Source organism: Oncorhynchus masou, chromosome 31 (genome assembly GCF_036934945.1).
Source record: "Oncorhynchus masou masou isolate Uvic2021 chromosome 31, UVic_Omas_1.1, whole genome shotgun sequence".
In the NCBI taxonomy this organism is placed as follows: Eukaryota; Metazoa; Chordata; class Actinopteri; order Salmoniformes; family Salmonidae; genus Oncorhynchus; species Oncorhynchus masou.
This window is the reverse complement of record NC_088242.1, coordinates 42,256,926-42,279,322: the sequence shown is the minus strand read 5'-3', so window position 1 is coordinate 42,279,322 and position 22,397 is coordinate 42,256,926. Positions and strand designations below refer to the sequence as shown.

The 22,397-nt window shown below is 43.1% G+C and overlaps 1 pseudogene; it reads left to right on the top strand.

The window, feature by feature from the left end:
* The first annotated feature begins 13,665 nt into the window (after window positions 1–13,665).
* The window catches only part of LOC135523956 (semaphorin-4G-like), a 93,768-nt pseudogene continuing 85,036 nt past the window's right edge, over window positions 13,666–22,397 (top strand).

The window sequence follows — 22,397 nt, the reverse complement described above, 5'->3', positions numbered from 1 at the left end:
CGAGGGTGGCAGAACTTCACAAAATAGATGGCATCAGGATGGAGGGAAATTATGTGGATATATTGAAGCAACATCTCAAGACATCAGTCAATAAGTTAAAGCTTGGTCAAAAATGGGTCTTCCAAATGGACAATGACCCCAAGTGGGGTGTTCTAAGAAGATTTATACTTGAAATATCCAGGAGGAAGGGAGGGGAGAAGGCAGAGGAGGAAGAAGAGGGTGAGCTTGAATCGGTTAAAAATGGCAGGAAAAAAGGGAGATGGTTTGTTAAAGAAGAATAGTCAAGCTTATTGGCATGTGACAGCAGTGTGTTGGAGGGAGGTTCCTAGGTGTGAGAAGTGTGCATAAATGCATGAGACAGTAGTGGTATTTGCAGGGGTGCCCATGGGGCTGGGGATCAGAAATGTCCCTTGCGAGAGAGGCAGGTTGAGGTTTCTACGTTTAGAGTAATGCAGAAGTTGTCATATACTGAGGCAGTGAAGAAAGTAGAGAAAGATGGGCCAAAGGGGGGTCCTGAGAGGAATGGTGTGAGTAGGTGATCTGTACCAGTACAGAGGGATAAACCAACAAGTTATATATGTTTCAGTAAGATTGGATTTTTAGCATTGATAGCAATGGTTAATAACTATACTGCAGGGATGGAATGTACGCTACCGGTCACAAGTTTTTTTTTTTTACAATTTTCTACATTGTAGAATAAATAGTGAAGACATCAAAACTATGAAAAAATACATATGGAATCATGTAACCAAAAAAGTGTTAAACAAATCAAAATATATTTTATATTTGAGATTGCTCAAATTGGTGAAGTGTTGCAGAGATGGTTGTCCTTCTGGAAGGTTCTCTCATCTCCAGAGAGGAATTCTAGAGCTCTGTCAGAGTGACCATCAGGTTCTTGGTCACCTCCCTGGCCAAGGCCTTTCTCCCCTGATTGCTCAGTTTGGCCAGCTCTAAGAGTCTTGGTGGTCTTGGTGGAAGAGAGAGTCTTGGTGGATGAGTCTTGGTGGTTCTAAACATCTTCCATTTAAGAATGATGGAGGCTACTGTGTTCTTGGGGACCTTCAATGCTGCAGATGTTTTTTGGTACCCTTCTCCAGATCTGTGTCTTGAAATAATTCTGTCTCTGAGCTCTACGGAAAATTCCTTTGACCTCATAGCGTTGTTTTTGCTCTGACATGCACTATGAACTGTGGGACCTTATATAGACAGGTGTGTGCCTTTCCAAATCATGTCCAATCAATTTACCATAGGTCGACTTCAATCAAGTTGTATAAACACCTCAAGGATGATCAATGGAAACAGGATGCACCTGAGCTCAATTGCGAGTTTCATAGTGAGGGTCTGACTATGTAAATAAGTTTTTTTTTATACATTTGTAGATATATATACAAAAAATGTATCTTTGTCATTATGGGGTATTGTGTGTAGATTGCTGAGGATTTTAATTTATACCGCCGTTAAACCTCATCGAAGAAGAAGATGTGCCACCTAGAGTCAGGTTCTCTGTGTGTGTGTGTGTTTGCTTCTTTTATGCAAATTCAAAGTAATGAGACAGTGTGCTGACAAGAACAAAGAAACTTTATGATTTTATTTTTTATTTCACCTTTATTTAACCAGGTAGGCTAGTTGAGAACAAGTTCTCATTTACAACTGCGACCTGGCCAAGATAAAGCAAAGCAGTGTGAACAGACAACACAAAGTTACACATATACATTGTGTACAAAAGGCATGAAGAGGTAGGCGAATAATTACAATTTGGCAGATTAACACTGGAGTGATAAATTATCAAATGGTCATGTGCAGGTAGAGATACTGGTGTGCAAAAGAGCAGAAAAGTAAATAAATAACAGTATGGGGATGAGGTAGGTAAATTGGGTGGGCTATTTACTGATGGACTATGTACAGCTGCAGCGATCGGTTAGCTGCTCAGATAGCAGATGTTTAAAGTTGGCGAGGGAGATAAGTCTCCAACTTCAGCGATTTTTGCAATTCGTTCCAGTCACAGGCAGCAGAGAACTGGAAAGAAAGGCGGCCAAATGAGGTGTTGGCTTTAGGGATGGTCAGTGAGATACACCTGCTGGAGCGCGTGCTACGGGTGGGTGTTGCCATCGTGACCAGTGAACTGAGAAGGCGGAGCTTTACCTAGCATGGACTTGTAGATGACCTGGAGCCAGTGGGTCTGGCGACGAATATGTAGCGAGGACCAGCCGACGAGAGCATACAGGTCGCAGTGGTGGGTGGTATAAGGAGCTTTAGTAACAAAACGGATGGCACTGTGATAAACTGCATCCAGTTTGCTGAGTAGAGTATTGGAAGCTATTTTGTAGATGACATCGCCAAAGTCGAGGATTGGTAGGATAGTCAGTTTTACTAGGGTAAGTTTGGCGGCGTGAGTGAAGGAGGCTTTGTTGCGGAATAGAAAGCCGACTCTAGATTTGATTTTAGATTGGAGATGTTTGATATGAGTCTGGAAGGAGAGTTTACAGTCTAGCCAGACACCTAGGTACTTATAGATGTCCACATATTTTAGGTTGGAACCATCCAGGGTGGTGATGCTAGTTGGGCGTGCGGGTGCAGGCAGCGAACGGTTGAAAGGCATGCATTTGGTTTTACTAGCGTTTAAGAGCAGTTGGAGGCCACGGAAGGAGTGTTGTATGGCATTGAAGCTCGTTTGGAGGTTAGATAGCACAGTGGCCAAGGAAGGGCCAGAAATATACAGAATGGTGTCGTCTGCGTAGACGTGGATCAGGGAATCGCCCGTAGCAAGAGTAACATCATTGATATATACAGAGAAAAGAGTCTAATTGAACCCTGTGGCACCCCCATAGAGACTGAATGATAATTCAGATGTATTTGCTTAGGGGCCAGACATTGTTGCAATATCTTACCAGAATCAAAAGCAATTTCTTTCCTTTTCTCTGTTGTCCTTGACAGGTGATTGGTTGTTGATCGTAGCTGCCAGGCAAGAAGAATTGAGTCCATATATGTCTGAGCGACTACCATCTATGGAATTCAGTTCTCATGGCCAAACACTCATTTGCATCCGCAAATCAAGACTAATGCAGCATCAGGTAGGCCTAGTTGGTTTACACAATTACATTGTATTAGTAGACCACAAAGTAGTACACCAGAAGGGCCAGAAAGAAATGTTTTCATACTTTATTGATTTATTTGATAGACATATTAATATGAAATAGCATAGCACTGTTGACATTTAAAGCGACACATACCTCTACTCTTTGACAGCACATCTAGGTGCTTATGTCCATTGAGAGTACAATGAAAGTACAATGAATTGACATTGCTCGGGCTGATTCAACACCCTCCCCACAATCCTAGCTGGAATGACAGTGAAATGTCTTGTCCATTAGCGGGGGGAAAAAAGAGTGGCAAAAGCATTACACAATAGATTTGCAGAGAAAACAAACCCCCATGAGAATGAATGAGTCAGGGATATCTCTAGGCCACTCTGAGTCACAGCATGCAGATGTGTGTGATCAGACATGCTGTGTCACATGAGGCCCAGGGTGGGCATCTGATTCCTTACATGGAATGACACAGTATGTACCACACATACTGTAGGATATAGCCTGCTATGTCGTGATATGTATGTTTTGGACCAGTGTAAAGTGATTGATAGATCTGTCTTGTTGCTGAGTCCAATTTATGTCCAACTGTTTAATCTCTTTTTCTCTCTCCTGTTCACTCTTTCAAACAATACAAGTATGTGGATAAACTACAAATGAACAAAACTATCCACTTTACTGAGGTTTTAATTCACAGAATAAAATTGGATAGAGAGCAGTCAAAAGCAACTGTTAGGGCGACTAGTAACAATATTGAACAGCATTGACATAATAATACAAGAGAGAGAATCACTAACTGACCAGTTTCCATTTCTCACTGAAGCTGAAGTTCCACCGGTCCCCAGTCCTTGTTGGAATTGTCACTGTAACCACGTTGCACAACAGATATCTGTTGAAAGAAAAAGACACCTTTGATCCAAAGAAAATGATGTGCTGTCTTCTGTTTGACTTTGATTATTGCAAGCCTTTCTGATACGTACTAGCTCTCTACATACCCTCTGTGCCATATTTACCTCGGTGTCTGTCTTTCTACAAGTTAAGCCAAGCAGTCACTTCCAAGTAATAGGGGAAGGGATGGGAGCGAGCCTCTGAATCAATACAAATATACAGTACAATGCAGTTCTGAGAATAGAGAAACAGATGACTGGCTGGCCGGCCCTTGGTTCCCAAAAAATACAAAAGGGACTGCTTGGAGGAGGAACTAGGAATTCCCCCAGTTGAGATTGAACTGTAACACAGTGCAGAGAGATGGGAACTAAAGATGGCCTGTGGACTAGAGGAAGAAAAACTTGTGATGCATAACAAAAACAAATCATCAAATGTCACCATGTAACCGACACCGTTCTTGCGTTAAAAAGGATTATTGGATAGGATAGAGATAGGGGTAGAGATGAAAGGCAGGAAGGAAGGAAGAGACCCCTGCTCGCAGCTGTACACAGTACATGTGATTCTAGAGGCGGCTCAGACCAATAGACCACCCCGGGGCTCAGGCCATTGTTTAACCTCTTTTTCTTACAGGTTTATTATTGTAGGTTAGAAAATGTGACTGTATGTCTCAGTAGGAGGTAAGTCCCCCAATTGGGAACTATTTGGGGTTTTGTCTCTTCATTTTGGGTCTTGTGTGATATTAGTTATGACTGAAAATCTATTTTAATTGAATAGCCTACTAAAATAAGGCATTGCCTATGTATCAAGCTTCTCAGAGTATGAGTGCTGATTAATGGATCAGTTTAGCCTCTTCGATCAAAATGAATACGGTTATTTAATTTTTATTTAAACAGTGAGGTTAGAAACCTCTTTGGCAAGAGGTCAGATTAAATGGACATGGCGGACCCTGTCCGTTTAAGCGTTTCAGACTAGAAAATTGGTCATAAATGCCGAGAATAGACATTTTACTCCTAACTCTTATGGTTAAAAATAAAAGTTATGCATGAAGTCAAGAGTCTCACCTAAAGGACAGATACTAGTGCTGAGCGATTAGTTCCTATTGAGGTTGGTTCTGTTTCAGTTCGACTATTTAAAAAATATCTGTTTTCAATTTTGGTTTTGATTATTATTTTTTAACATTAAATGCACTATGCATTATGTGGGTTGAATGCTGTAACACAGAATAAAACAATGAATAAAAGTTCCATGATGGTAGTAACTGCCCATTACTGCTGATCACTTACTAACCATAATTTATTCACATTACTTTACATTAAAAAAACATAAAACATTGTTTTATTTCATTACTTGTATTATTTCATTCCAAGTTATCCTCTCATCTCTATATAGAGACAAAATCATAATTTTACTAGTTCTTCAATGTAAATAAGGCATACTTTTATGACTGCTGAATGCCAACTATTAATCACTTAAATCATGTATTTTCAAGCTCCTGAATCAACTGCTTGGGATTGCATGTTCTCTTCCGCTCCGCACAGACCAGACGAGTTTAAATGGGTGCGCATTGTAGTTAATTACCATGTTTTCTGAGCTAAACTACATCGAATATTGGCCTGTTGGAAACTACAACTCCCTACAACATTGCACAGTTCAGGCTTAATATGATTAACCGTTACAGAAAGGGTTGAGCTCACAGAAAAAAACGAAGAAATGGAATTCAAATAATTTAGCCTAACATAAGTCAAATTAGTTGTTTAAAAAAATGAAAAAATAAAAATGGTCACTCAGCACTAACAGATATTTCGGAGATCTCATGAGCTGTCTCAACCAGTTGAGTTACCAGGAGGCGTCTTGATAATAGAAAATGCAATGAGTAAGTGCTTCCAGCAACACATGGAATTGCCTTGCAGTTGTTGAAAAAAATATTGACCTGGCCCTCCACATCGCTAGCTTCCTCTGTACCACTGCGATACCCATGTTCCAGTTCAGCGTCGCTGAGCCGGAGGTCTCAAAATGGACCCCGAGAATCCTCAGGGCCCCCCTCGCAGAGAGAACCTCCCGGGCACATCTGTCCTACTGGGCCATCTTCCGAAAAAACTTAATGGAAGACTTTGCATGGTTCAGAACCGCTCCCGACGCTCGGGCGAAATCCCCAATGATTGCAAGGGACCTTGTCAGGCACGAGTCCTTGCACAGCAGCAAGGAAGTGTCGTCGGCGTACTGCGTCATCTTAACACGCAGCCCACCACTTCCAGGGATCAACAAGCCTTCCACCCCTGTGTCTGCCCTAATGGCAGTCCCCAGAGGCTCCATGTACAGAACGAAGAGGAGAGCCGAGAGCGGGCACCCCTGCCTGACCCCAGATGAGAGGTCAAAAACGTCACCCAAGTGACTATTTACACTAACTCGGCACCCCGCTCCGACATATAATGTACGCATCCATCCTATGAACTTCTCCCCAAAACCTAATCTACCTAAGACCCTGAATAGAAAAGATCTATTCACGCGATCAAAGGCTTTCGCCTGATCTAGTGCTGCTACCATTAAAGGCAGACCTCTATCTTCAACCCAAGCGATGGAGTCCCTGATTAACCTCTTGATGCTCTGCGGGCGCTATTTCATTTTTGAATGAAAAACGTTCCCGTTTTAAACAAGATATTTTGTCACAAAAAGATGCTCGACTAGGCATATAATTGATAGCTTTCGAAAGAAAACACTCTGACGTGTCCAGAACTACCAAGATATTTTCTGTGCGTGCCCTAGAACGTGAGCTTCAGGCAAAACCAAGATGAGACGGCATCCAGGAAATGAGCAGGATTTTTGAGGCTCTGTTTTCCATTGTCTCCTTATATGGCTGTGAATGCGAGAGGAGTAAGTCTGCCCTTTCTGTTGTTTCCCCAAGGTGTCTGCAGCATTGTGACGTATTTGTAGGCAGATCATTGGAAGATTGACCATAAGAGACCACATTTACCACGTGTCCGCCCGGTGTCCTGCGCCGAAATTGGTGCGCAAAAGTCAGCTGCAAGTATTTTTCCATGGGATTCAGAGAGGAAAGCAAGCTTCCACGAAAAATATATCAATGAAGAGATATGTGAAAAAACACCTTGAGGATTGATTCCAAACAGCGTTTGCCATGTTTCGGTCGATATTATGGAGTTAATTCGGAAAAAGTTTGACGTTGTAGGTGACTGAATTTTCGGTTCGTTTCGGTAGCCAGATGCGATGTACAAAACGGAACGATTTCTCCTACACACAGACGCTTTCAGGAAAAACTGCGCATTTGGTATGTAACTGAGAGTCTCCTCATTGAAAACATCCGAAGCTCTTCAAAGGTAAATGATTTTATTTATTTGGTTATCTGGTTTTTGTGAAAATGTTGCGTGCTAAATGCTACTCAAAATGCTAAGCTAGCTTTGCATACTCTTACACAAATTAGTCAATTTCTATGGTTCAAAAGCATATTTTGAAAATCTGAGATGACAGTGTTGTTAAGAAAAGGCTAAGCTTGAGAGCAGACGCATTATTTTCATTTTATTTGCGATTTTCAGAAATCGTTAACGTTGCGTTATGCTAATGAGCCTGAGGCTTTAGTCACGATCCCGGATCCGGGAAGGGGAGTTTCAACAGGTTAACTGTAGGTTCCATCTAATAGAGCGTCTCTCTACCCCGCACGTCTGATCCTCATGGACGATGTAGGGAAGGGCTGTGTGCAACCGATCTGCTAAAACCTTTGCAAGTAGCTTGTAATCTACGCAAAGCATGGTCAACGGCTGCCAGTTGCCAAGGTCTGTTGCTTCCCCCTTCTTATACAGAAGTGACAGCACACCAACAGCCATTAATCCCCCCGGGACCCCCGTCTCAAGGATGGCCTTCAAAACTTCGAGGACCACTGGTCCAAGTATACCCCAAAACTTGAGATAAAACTCAGCCGGCAGCCCATCCATCCCCGGCACCTTCTCTTTTCCCATCCTCCTAAGAGCGCTCTCAACCTCTTCTAGTGAGATCTGGGCCTCCATCACTTCTCTAATGTTCTCCGGCAACTGCCTGGACAAGTGTTCTAAAAACACATTTCCCTGCTCTACATCTATCTCCCTTTCTTTAAATAAACCTCGGAAATAGTCAGTTGTCACCCTGACTATTTCCTCTGGTTTTCTAACTATACTACCATTTTCTTCCCTAACGCCATGCATTACCTTCCTACTCTGTCTGGCCCTAACCGACTTAAAGAACATAGCAGAACAAGTCTCATTGTGTTCTAGAAAGCCACTATGCGCACGCTCCAGGAAAGCTCGAGCCTTCCGCTCCTGCAACTCCCTGAGCTGCACCTTTAGGGTTGCGGATCTCTCCCAGTCAAACGACCCGCCGAGGTTGCCTGCCTCGTACTCGAGTTCAATTAACCTTTGGATACGATCCACCTCCCTCCTCTCCTCCCTTTTTTCCCTCTTGCAATACCCTATTATAAAAGCCCTAATCCTCACCTTAACTAATTCCCACCACTCTAACACCCCCTCGCACATGGACCGGAGCCCTTCAAGCCTCCAAAAGAAACCAAAAAAACCGTCAACAAAAGCCTGCTCCTCCAGCACATCCCGATCTAACTTCCAGTACACCCTACCGAAGAGGCAGACTGGCGACCCCACCTGCAGGAGCACCCCTTCGTGATCCAAAAAGTAAACAGGCATCGGCCGCCCAGACAACTTACCCAAAGACCTGGATACAAAAATATAGTCGAGCCTCCGCGCAACCCCCCTGGAGTTGCGCCATGTAAGACCGGCCATTTTCGGAGTAGTGTGCAGGCCACCATCAACCAGACCATGACAAGCCATTAGCCCGGTGATGGCACCTGCACTGCTATCCCCCCCTATTCCTAAATCTGTATTAAAATCCCCCTCTATCACTAATTTCCTATTTGTGACACACAGGGGCGCCAGACAGTCCACCATCTCCCTCCTGTCTGCCACCACCTGTGGCCCATACACCACCACTAATCTAAATTTACAATCCCTTATCGTGACATCCACCCTCATAACCCTCCCCTGCATCACCACAAAAGAACCCTCCACTTTTACCTCCCTGTGCCCACACAAAATCCCTACCCCGATGAGTGCATCCCCCCAATACCCCAAACAGACTCCCCCTTGTCCCACTCCCTCTTAAACCTACTAACATCCCCTCCATCCCTCAGGTGAACCTCCTGTAAAAATCAAACCCCACACCCTCCAAATAACTAAATGACCGCCCTCCTCTTAACAAAATCCCGTAAACCCCTTACATTTAAACTAACAAAAGTAAAATTAGACCCCATGAAAGAATAAAATAAAAACATGTAATACACTCAAATACTAAACCCAGACAGAAAAAAACAAAAACAGGAGACTCACCCGATGCTCCCTTGCTCCATATCTACCGGTGATAACACCATCCGTACTCCCGACGTTCCCCCCTCTTCCTCCATCTCACCAACCCAGGATGCAGGAATAGTGTTTGGCTCCGGGGTGCCCTGCACCCTGGGTCTACTCCCACACTCCTCCCCCTCCCCAGCGCTGCAGCTGGTTTGGAAAAAAATAGGGGAGGCTGAGTCCACAAACAAAAAACTCCCCACCTCCTCCTGTACGCAGTCCTGGGTCTTGTTAGGTGTGTCCCCACCCAACAGAAGTTGAGGGCCTGGGGAAACCAGCAGCAACCCAGAGGTTTCTCCCACCCCCATTGCTCGCTTGGCCATCCCCTCCCTCTCACTGTCGGCCAATCGCACCCTCCTCTTCACTCTCTTCTTTGGTGATGGCGGCAGTGGAGAGATACCACCCTTCCCCATACCCCTCATCTCTTCCACCAGGGCACTTTCCCCCCACTCCACTTGCTCTTCCACCGTCTCCTTCTCCACCAGCCCTCCCTCGCTTTCTTCTCTCTCATGCTCCTCCACTCACTTGCCTTCTTCTGCCGCTATTCCTGGTTCTCCTACTCCCGTGCCTTCCGTTTCCTTCTCTCTTCCATCCGCCGCTTCTTGCTCCTCCTCCTTCCTTGCGGCCTTTCCCTCTGGGCCTGTACTCTGGTCATGAGACGTGCTTCCTTCCCCTCCTCTTCTTCCCCCATCCCCCGCTCCTGCTCCCCCCCCCAGCCGCAGACGCGTATGACCTCTGACGGGCCGGGCACCCCCGCCACAGGTGTGCTTACGAGCCACACCCGTGGCACGCCTTAAGCTCGCCACAATCCTTCGCCTCGTGCTCCCCAGATCCACAAAATCTGCACTTTCTTCTGCTGCACGAGGCGAGGATGTGGCCGTAGGCCATACAGCGCCTGCAAAATGGGTCTGACGTGCATAAAACAACGTCCCCCTGTCAGCCCCCAGGGAGAACATAGCAGGAGGATGGAGGTAGCCACCATGTCCCTTTGGGTCCTCCCTGAGGAGGGCTTGGAAGCCTCTCCTCCCATTCCAAAACCCAAGGGAGTCTTTGAGGTGCCTTGCTGAGGAGATGTTATCCATGTATCTCCCCAGAAAGGCCCTCACCTCCTCATCCTTAACGTATAGGTTGTAAATGTTGACAGTTACAACCCTAAAGTTGTTCCTCGCCAGGCTTGTTATTTCATAGTGGCACATCGGCCTCTCACCTCCCACTGCTCTTGCCCTTCTCAGGCTATCATCGTGCTTCTCCTCTGTATGTAGTGCCACGTCGTATGCTCCCTCCAACGAGTTGCCTTGGAAGCAAAACACGTCCTTTACCGTCAGCTTTAGAATCCCCATCAAGATTGTCCTTCCAAAAGTTTCCCGTCCTAAAGGCTCCAACTCCTTTTCCTTCCAAGCAAACCGAATCGTGTTGGCCAACCCAATCCCAGCGACCGACCGTGTTGGTGGATTTTGCAAGTGTTGGTGGATTCTCCGCAAGGAGAATGGTGCACCCGGCTCACGTTCTCTTCCAAAACAAGGAAAGAAGAAAATCCAAAGTGACCGAGAAACTGAAGCTATATAAGATAAGTGTAGACACAGGCAACTAACATATAGACAATAACCCACGAATTAGCCAAAGAATATGGCCGCCTAAATATGGTTCCCAATCAGAGACAACGATAAACAGCTGCCTCTGCTTGAGAACCAATCTAGGCAACCATAATCACACAAAACACCTAGATAGTAAACAACCCCATAAACATACAAAACCCATAGACAGTACAAAAACACATATCACCCATGTCACATCCTGACCTAATCAAAATAATAAAGAAAACAAAGCAAACTAAGGTCAGGGCGTGACAGCGATGCCTAGTGCTAAAATAGAAGTCATTCCTATTTCTGACGCAGATCTCGCTGTAAGTCCTGTCTCTCCCATCTCCTCATTGGCTATACCCACGTGGGTGATTGAAAGACGAACTGTTTTGCCGGTAGTCGTGGTAATACATTGGAAGTTTAGATGCGATCACCATATAAATTCAAAGATGAAAAAGCCTGGAAGGAGGAGAGATGAGGTCCTTGTACATTTCAGGTAAAATAACAACTCAATGTTTATATCCCAGGACAAATTAGCTAGCAACAGCAAGCTAGCTAAATAGGACAAATTAATGTTAGCTAGCAAGTGCAAGCTAACTAGCTAAATTGCCATACATGTTTAATGCTTTTTGACCTGTCCCCAAATTAATGTAATTGTTTCATTTTGTTTTGATATTTTAACCTGCGTGTCGTGATCGAGTTTGGAGTGGGGAGGGGAAAATAAATGTATGCACGATGGCGCATGGCAGCCGGTTTGGGTTCCGTGTAACTGTGCCAAAGCTATTTAGAGTCATCAAACGGGAGTGACGAGTAGCCTGTTGATTTAACAGAATTTTGACAACCATCAGAATTGGTAAAACATTTTTTTATAATAAAGGTTATGCATGCCAACATGAGGCAATAATTAAGATTAATCAAAAAAATATATCAAACGTTTTACCATTACAACATTTGATGTACAGTCACATTCACTGTGGTTGTTTTAAGCGTGCTGTAGAGTTCACAGCTGGCGGGGCCTCATTGGTTATTGTCCATAATTTGCAAGTGTCAATGAGCGTCATCTCTATCTTCCCTTTGCGGTACCTCAAACTGTGCGATTACCAGTGACATAAACCTTTATGAGTTGATTTTACATTACATTTACATTTAAGTCATTTGGCAGACGCTCTTATCCAGAGCGACTTACAAATTGGTGAAACAGCCACTTTACAATAGTGCATCTAAATCATTTAAGGGGGGGGGGGGGGTGAGAAGGATTACTTTATCCTATCCTAGGTATTCCTTAAAGAGGTGGGGTTTCAGGTGTCTCCGGAAGGTGGTGATTGACTCCGCTGTCCTGGCGTCGTGAGGGAGTTTGTTCCACCATTGGGGGGCCAGAGCAGCGAACAGTTTTGACTGGGCTGAGCGGGAACTGTACTTCCTCAGTGGTAGGGAGGCGAGCAGGCCAGAGGTGGATGAACGCAGTGCCCTTGTTTGGGTGTAGGGCCTGATCAGAGCCTGGAGGTACTGCGGTGCCGTTCCCCTCACAGCTCCGTAGGCAAGCACCATGGTCTTGTAGCGGATGCGAGCTTCAACTGGAAGCCAGTGGAGAGAGCGGAGGAGCGGGGTGACGTGAGAGAACTTGGGAAGGTTGAACACCAGACGGGCTGCGGCGTTCTGGATGAGTTGTAGGGGTTTAATGGCACAGGCAGGGAGCCCAGCCAACAGCGAGTTGCAGTAATCCAGACGGGAGATGACAAGTGCCTGGATTAGGACCTGCGCCGCTTCCTGTGTGAGGCAGGGTCATACTCTGCGGATGTTGTAGAGCATGAACCTACAGGAACGGGCCACCGCCTTGATGTTAGTTGAGAATGACAGGGTGTTGTCCAGGAAACTCTTTTCTCAGAGTTTGTCTAGGCAGTCTTAACTTTGTCCTAAAACCTACTCTGAGCTGGGGTTTTTAAAACAGGGTTTAACATGATTCCTAGGACTTTAAAAAAAAAGTTTTGTATTTGGACCCTGATATCACTTCAACTCCCATGGTCCCCCAACAGGTGGTGCTAAGTCGATGTGAGTGCAGGAGTGCATCTTTATTATGATAAAGTAAGTTTCCTGTATAACCTGTGTGAAATGAAATGAACACACGCACGCATAAAACATTTATCATATCAATTTGAATATATAATCTTAGGAAGCAATTAGAATTGTACATAGGCTTTCCACATCAGGTGCACATTAAGTCACACCAATTCAAATATCATATATATTTTTATCTAGGCAAGTCAGTTAAGAACAAATGATTGGTTACAATGACGGTCTACCCCTGTCAAACCCTAACCTGGGTGTGCCACCCTATGGGACTCCCAATCACAGCCGGTTGTGATACAGCCTGGAATCAAACCAGGGTCTGTAGTGACACCTCTAGCACTGAGATGCTGTGCCTTAGATTGCTGCGCCACTCGGAAACCCACATTTCAACCTATGTGTTGGGACACATCTGACCAATGAGTTGCATGTTACCATGTCAGAAGTAGCAAGGATATGAGCATAGAGATAATTGTTTACAATGGCAAGAAGGGATTGATTAACATTCTAATTTGAAGCCATTTGCGCATGTATTGAGAGAGAGAGAGAGAGAGAGAGAGAGAGAGAGAGCGTGAGCGCGACACCGGTGTGGGGACTAGAATAGACATATGCATGCGCAATATGCTGGTTTGACAGAGCAGAGGCTGGCATATGCGCGCTGGACTGCGCACCACTCCAACACCACGCGGGGACTCACAAATGATTATTCTATAGAAGAGTGTTCTCTAGTTTCGTAGAACATTTGCAAGGTAAGGTTTACAAAATTGTAACTACAGTAGACTAACTGTACTGTAGCCTACTGTACAGTGCTCTGTATTCTATTTCGTTCAGTTTACCTATTCAGTCTTGAATGGGGTGTGAGTTATATGACAAATCGCAGGCAGGTGAAGGTGTGTGAGAAAGCGCTTAAAGTATTTTTTAAAATGCTGCAGTGTTCGTCAGACACGTAACATTGTGGACATGTGAACTGCGTCGCGGTGGTGTACTAGGCTAAATAGGATCATTTATTTCAGACAGAGCACATTGCATGGTTATTATCGGTAGGCTACTCTAAACATGGGTACTAAATAACATAAGACAACGCTTGCGCGCGTGGCAGAATGATCGGAAGTTATTAAGTTGCGATGTGTACAATTAGGTGCTGGGATGCAAATGAAGCCCATGACGGTTTTGTCTGATCTCGGTCATAATGTAAAATATTTATCCTACAAACTTGCTATGATATTGAGAGCATATATAGCACTCGAGTTTACTTATCTATAAGCAACATTTTCCTGGCCATATACAGTACATTGCTGTTGAAGTTTTCTAATAGGCAAAGCCATATAGTTCAGTATATGTCCACTTGAACAAGCAAAATGGTGAGGCAAAATATTTAAACTTGGTTTCAGAGCATGTCCTATTATTCTAGTCTAATCCAAGATACTCCATTTAGTATGATATGTTACGTTTCTATGATATCTGACACTTCATATGGTATGTAATAATGCATTTGTGGATCCATCATCTATTTCGTATGATATGTTACGAATTACAATTTGTATGATATCTTACAAATTGCAATTCGTACAATATGTTATGAATTGCAATTCGTCCATATGTTCACAAATTTGCTAAACGTACAATATGTTACAAATTTGCGAAATGTAAATGTACTCCCTGTTCATCAACAACAGCGTGAAAAAGCACGACTCCAAAACCATCATTAGGTTTGCTGACGACAAAACAGTGGTAGCCCTGATCACCGACAACAATGAGACAGCCTATAGGGAGGAGGTCAGAGACCTGGCAGTGTGGTGCCAAGACAGCAACCTCTGCCTCAATGTGAGCAAGACAAAGGAGATGATCGTGGACTACAGGAATAGGAGGGCTGAACAGGCCCCCATTAACATCAAATAGGCTGTAGTGGAGCGGGTCGAGAGTTTCAAGTTCCTTGGTATCCACATCACCAACGGACTATCAAGGTCCAAACAAATCAAGACAGCCGTGAAGATGGCACAACAAAACTTCCCCCTCAGGAGACTGAAAAGATTTTGCATGGGTCCCCAGATCCTCAAAAAGTTCTACAGCTGCACCATCAACAGCATCCTGACCAGTTGCATCACCGTCTGGTATGGCAACTGCTCGGCATCCGACCGTAAGGCATTACAGAGTGTGATGCGTACGGCCCAGTACATCACTGGGACCAAGCTTCCTGCCATCCAGGACCTATATACTTGGCTGTGTCAGAGGAAGGCACGGAAAATTGTCAAAGACTCTAGTCACCCAAGTGACCGCACGGCAAGCAGTACCGGAGCACCAAGTCTAGGTCCAAATGGCTCCTTAACAGCTTCTAACCCCAAGCTACAAGACTGATGAACAATTAATCAAATGGCCATCCGGAATATTTACATTTACTGCTACTCGCTGTTTATTATCTATGCATAGTCACTTTACCCCAACCTACATGTACAAACTACCTCGATTAGCCTGTACCCCTGCACATTGACTCTGTACTGGTACCCCCTGTATATAGCCTCGTTATTGTTATGTAATTTTAATGTGTTACTTTTCATTTTTTACTTTAGTTTATTTAGTAAATATTTGTTTAACTATTTATTGAACTGCATTGTTGGTTAAGGGCCTGTAGGTAAGCATTTTTTTGTATTTGGCGCATGTGACAAATAAAATTTGATGTTACTAATTCCAGTTTGTTGTGACTAACGTTAGCTAGCTCTAGGGGTTAGGGGTAAAGGTTAGGGTTAAGGTTAGGAGTTAGGTTAAAGGGTTAAGGTTAGAGTTCTGTGAATGATTAGCTGAAATTGTTCGGGTTAGGGAAAGGTTAGCTAACATACTAGGTAATTGCAAAGTAGCTAAAAAAGTAGGAAAAAGTATCAAAGTTACTAATTAGCTAAAATGCTAAAGTTGTCCATGATGAGATTCGAACACACAACCTTTGGTTTGCTAGATGTTCCCATCAACTGCACCCTTGCTGTGTGTTTGTGTGTGTGTTTAGGACTGGTAACAAATTGATTTCACACTGGAAACTGCCTTTGGTGCTCTCTTCAAGTATTAGTGGACTGATCAAGGCCTTTATAGTAGATTACTTCTTTAGTCATTATTCATGACATGAGCCTTTGGAATACAGGTACATTCCGAAGAGGACAACTCACCAGTCCAGTCAGGGGCGCGACTTTGATTTTAGAAGTGGAGGGGACATAAACTCGCAGGGGTGTCTGGGGGTCCTGCCTCAGATTTGTTTTGGGTCATCGAAAGCTAATTTCCTGGTTTCTACACAATCTACAGTACCAGTCAAAAGTTTGAACACACCAACTCATTCAACAGTTTTTCTTTATTTGTACTATTTTCTACATTGTCGAATAATAGTGAACACATCAAACTATGAAATAACACATATGGAATCATGTAGTAACCAAAAAAGTGTTTGAGATTCTTCAAAGTAGCCACCCTTTGCCTTGATGACAGCTTTGCACACTCTTGGCATTCTCTCAACCAGCTTCATGGGGTAGTCACCTGGAATGCATTTCAATTAACAGGTGTGCCTTGCTAAAAGTTAATTTGTGGAATTTCTTTCCTTAATGCGTTTGAGCCAATGAGTTGTGTTGTGACAAAGCAGGGATGGTATACAGAAGACAAAAGACCAAGTCCATATTATGGCAAGAACTGGTCAAATAAGCAAATAGAAATTACAGTCCATCATTGCTTTAGACATAAAGGTCAGTCAATCTGGAAAATTGTAACAGACACTTCAACATCAACTGTTCAGAGGAGACTGCATGAATCAAGCCTTCATGGTCGAATTTCTGCAAACAAACCACTACTAAAGGACACCAATAATAAGAAGAGACTTGCTTGGGCCAAGAAACACCAGCAATGGACATTAGAATGGTGGAAATCTGTCCTTTGGTCTGATGAGTCCAAATGTGAGATTTTTGGTACCAACCACCTTGACTTTGTGAGAGTAGGTGAACGGATGATCTCCGCATGTGTGGTTCCCACCGAGAAGCATGGAGGAGGAGGTGTGATGCTGTGGGGGTGCTTTGCTGGTGACACTGTCAGTGATTAATTTAGAATTCAAGGCACACTTAACCAACATGGCTACCACAGCATTCTGCAGCAATACGCCATCCCATCTGGTTTGCGCTTAGTGGAATTATCATTTGTTTTTCAACAGGAAAATGACCCAACACACCCCCAGGCTGTGTATGGGCTATTTGACCAAGAAGGAGATTGATGGAGTGCTGCATCAGATGACCTGACCTGCACAATCACCAGACCTCAACCGAATTCAAATGGTTTGGGATGAGTTGGACCGCAGAGTGAAGGAAAAGCAGCCAACATGTGCTCAGCATATGTGTGAAAACCTTCAAGACTGTTGGAAAAGCATTCCAGGTGAAGTAGGTTGAGAGAATGCCAAGAGTGTGCAAAGCTGTCATCAAGGCAAATGGTGTCTTCTTTGAAGAATCTAAAATATCTTTTGATTTGTTTAACACTATTTTGGTTACGACATGATTCCATGTGTAATTTCATAGTTTTGATGTCTTCACTATTATTCTACATTGTAGAAAACAGTAAAAATAAAGAAAAACCCTTGAATGTGTCCGAAAGTTTGACTGGTACTGTAATATTACCCTTTTGGTGTCATTTTAGGTTAAATTTGATTGTAAAAAGAATATAATGTTTATAAATACTTCTACATGAATGTGGATGCTACCATGATTATGGATAATCATCTATGAATCGTGAATAATGATGAGTGAGAAAGTTATAGATGCACAAATATCATATCCCCCAAAAATGCTAACCTCCCCTGTTATTGTAGTGGTGAGAAGTTAGCTTTAGGGGTATGAAATTTGTGCGTCTAACTTTCTCTCTTATCATTAGTCATGATTCATTCTGGATTATCTGTAATCATGGTATCATCCATATTAACATAGAAAATGTTTAACACTTCTACTCAGATTTACAATAAAAGTGACTCCAAAATGACATAATACATTATTTACCATTCATTTCTATTGGGCACAAAATAATCTGAAACGTATCCAAAACACATCCAAAACAAATAGATTCAACCAATTTGTAGTCACAAGCTTGATGTAGTCAATGCCTGCTATGAACGGAGGACGTAAAAAGTTAACTACTTTAATACACATACAAGTTAATTTATCCCAATACTTTTGCTCTCCTAAAATGGGGGGACTATGTACAAAAAGGGCTATAATTTTTACACGGTTCCCTTGATATCGATTAAAATACCCTCAAATTAATGCTCAGGGTCTGCACTTTAATTTCACAATCATTGTTTGATTTCAAATCCTCACTTTTGGACTATAGAGCCAAAAGAAAAAAATGCTTAATTGACCCAATAATTACAGAGGGCACTGTAATTCATATCATAGGCCTAAATAGTACTGTAGAGCTCTTTTTAATTGCACACAACATAGCTGGATTGCTACTTCCTTCCCCTAGAGGTCCACCACCCTGCAGTGCCCCAACCAAACACATCCCACTCAGCTTTAAGATCTTAGTGCAACATTCATTATTGGTTTCAGGTGTGTTAGGCCAAGGCCAGAGTGATAACCAAGAGTATGGCAGACCCCCAGTGCCAGGACTAGCTAGCTAGCTAACGTTAGCCAACTTTTGGCTAGCTCTAATGGTTCATCAACTGCCAAAAACTAGCCAAGTTACTTTACTTCTGTTGAAACAGGACAAAACATGTCCATACCCACAACAGCTGTTAGATACTGTTACCTTACAGAAAACTAGAGGCTATAGCTAAACAGGCTGTGGTAGCTAATTGCTAGCTAGTTAATTCACTTCAGACAGAACTTCAGTTGAGAGGGGATGAAACATGTGTAACTGACACGTTTCATGTCAGTTATACTACTAACTCAGCACTGGGAATAAATCAATTTTTCTGTTAAGTCAAACAGCAGTTACCTTGCCAGCTACGTCAGGCAAATGAAGAGTAGCCAGTTTCTGGTCTGCATGCTTTTACAACGCTGAGAAAAAACACCACACACACAGACCACAGCCAAACAGACTACCCAATAGCTCTGAGGCATCCGCATGGTCCTAAAGCACACCGATGCCGCTTTTAGTATCACAGTGCAGTAAAACTGTGGGGGACCAAAATGCATTTTCAGAATGTGGGGGGATCATGTCCCCCCGTCCCCAGTAAAAGTTGCGGCCGAGTCCAGCAAATATGCATGGTGACAACTTAGAGCTGGGACAAACTGATGCTGCAGTATATGGAAGCTTTCCTTTGTTACAATATAAGGCACATAATCCCCATGCAATTTATAGGTCAAGTTAAAATGTACAGTGAATGGTCTTCCCGAAGGTCTTGCAAATTTCTACCTGTCCTGATGGAGTGAAGCAATAAGGCCAGAGGAGGTGTGGTATATGGCCAATATACCACTGCTAAGGGCTGTTCTTATGCACGACGCATCGCAGAGTGCCTGGATACAGCCCTTAGCCGTAATTAATTATATGAAGCACTCCATCAGGACAGGTAGAAATTAGTAAGACCTTCGGGAAGCCATGCACTGTACATTTTAACTTGACCTATATTGGCCATATACAGTGGGGCAAAAAAGTATTTAGTCAGCCACCAATTGTGCAAGTTCTCCCACTTAAAAAGATGAGAGAGGCCTGTAATTTTCATCATAGGTACACTTCAACTATGACAGACAAAATGAGGGGGAAAAATTCCAGAAAATCACATTGTAGGATTGTAGGACATGTACTGGCTTAAGCAGGGGGACACGTCTGGCACTGCAGGATTTGAGTCCCTGGCGGCGTAGTGTGTTACTGATGGTAGGATTTGTTACTTTGGTCCCAGCTCTCTGCAGGTCATTCACTCGGTCCCCCCGTGTGGTTCTGGGATTTTTGCTCACCGTTCTTGTGATCATTTTGACCCCACGGGGTGAGATCTTGCGTGGAGCCCCAGATCGAGGAAGATTATCAGTGGTCTTGTATGTCTTCCATTTCCTAATAATTGCTCCCACAGTTGATTTCTTCAAACCAAGCTGCTTACCTATTGCAGATTCAGTCTTCCCAGCCTGGTGCAGGTCTACAATTTTGTTTCTGGTGTCCTTTGACGGCTCTTTGGTCTTGGCCATAGTGGAGTTTGGAGTGTGACTGTTTGAGGTTGTGGACAGGTGTCTTTTATACTGATAACATGTTCAAACAGGTGCCATTAATACAGGTAACGAGTGGAGGACAGAGGAGCCTCTTAAAGAAGAAGTTACAGGTCTGTGAGAGCCAGAAATCTTGCTTGTTTGTAGGTGACCAAATACTTATTTCCCACCATAATTTGCAAGTAAATTCATTAAAAAATGTGTTTTTCTGGATTTTTTTCCCTCATTTTGTCTGTCATAGTTGAAGTGCACCTATGAGGAAAATTACAGGCCTCTCATCTTTTTAAGTGGGACAACTTGCACAATTGGTGGCTGACTAAATAATTTCCCCCACCACTGTATCACAAACCTGTGAGGTTCCTTATTACTATTATAAACTGGTTACCAATGTAATTAGAGCAGTAAAAATAAACGTTTAGTCATACCCATGGTATACGGTCTGATATACCATGGCTGTCAGCTAATCAGCTTTCAGGGCTCAAACCACCCAGTTTATAAGAGGTAATATAGTATGGAGCACCAGAAGTGATGATGATAAGCAACCTGAACTCTGTGACTCTGTAACTCATGGACACTGATTCAAGGTGACACCGGAGATGGAGGGTTGTTGTGAGTTAGGGTGGAAATCACATCAAAATGGGGATCCAGTGTCATCCTCTTCATGCTTGTGGATCACCAATAGTTTATTCAGTTCTGTACCCTCAGGGTTCAAATGACAGAGAGTAGCTGCTTTTCCAACACTGAGAAGGAAATGGCCTTGTGTCATGATTATTCAATAGCCTTTTTACTGCCCTTATCTGGATTGGCTTTGGTTTTAAAAATAAACCTTTTATTCAGTTGGATATTTTACTGAAAAAATCTGAAACCCCTCTCCGTCAATGTGACATAATTGTTCATGTGCCTCTATTACTGTGTTGTGGTAATGTTCTGACAGTGAGTATGTTTACATGCACAGTAATAATTAGATATTAAACTGATTATGGTAGTAGGCTGATTATGCAATAGTAATGTAAACACCTTACTGCTTATCTTAATCAGTGTAATGTCAAAATCAAAGTAAGCATATGATTAAAACTGAGCAATCTTTCGAATTCTTTGGACATGTCAACACCTTAATCGGCATTTCAGCTGTGTATTTGATCTGCGCATGTGCTAACACAAGCCGAACGAGCCTCCCTCTTTAGCGCAAGTAAAGTCATTTAGGAACAACTGAATGTATGTGTCTTAGAAGTAGTTTTCACATGCAAACTTTGTATGTCCGAACTCAGGATCAAGTACGCTTCCCGAAAATAACATGGTCGCGGTGTTAAATTTTTTATTTTGATTGGTGATTTTCTGCATTTATCAGAGTGCCATCGGGTAGCCTGATTTCAGATGTGTCCATGTAAACAGGATTATTAGGGAAATCATTCTTCTTGCAAAGCATGTAAAGGTTTTAATTATATTAATCAATTATATCAATCAGACAATCCACAATAATTGCATTATTGCGTGCATGTAACCATACTCAATGTTGTTTGTTGTTGGGTACGATGTGTCAGATAGGGCTATTGGTGAATATGCTAAATGTTCATTGTGTTCAAAGGATATGCTTTATACCAGGGTTTGTTTCGAACCACAATTTTTTTTGTTTAGTTCCTATGTTCCAACAAGCAAAATAAAGTTCTGAACTGGTTCAAACCCCCAAAAAAGTACCAGTTTATATCGCTATTTTTTGTTGTTGTAATTTTTACACCCTTTTTCTCCCCAATTTCATGATTACGATCTTGTCTCATCTCTGCAACTCACCAATGGGCTCGGGAGAGGCAAAGGTTGAGTCATGCATCCCCCAAACATGACCCGCCAAACCGCGCTTCTTAACACCCGCTTGCTTAACTCTTGAAACTCTGGGGGCGCTATATCATTTTTGGATAAAAAGACGTGTCCGTTTTAAGCGCAATATTTTGTCACATAAAGATGCTCGACGATGCATATAATTGGTAACTTTGGAAAGAAAACACTCTGACGTTTCCAGAACTGTAAAGATATTTTCTGTGCGTGCCCTAGAACGTGAGCTACAGGCAAAACCAAGATGAAACGGCATCCAGGAAATGAGCAGGATTTTTGAGGCTCCGTTTTCCATTGTCTCCTTATATGGCTGTGAATGCGAGAGGAATGAGTCTGCCCTTTCTGTCATTTCCCCAAGGTGTCTGCAGCATTGTGACGTATTTGTAGGCATATCATTGGAAGATTGAC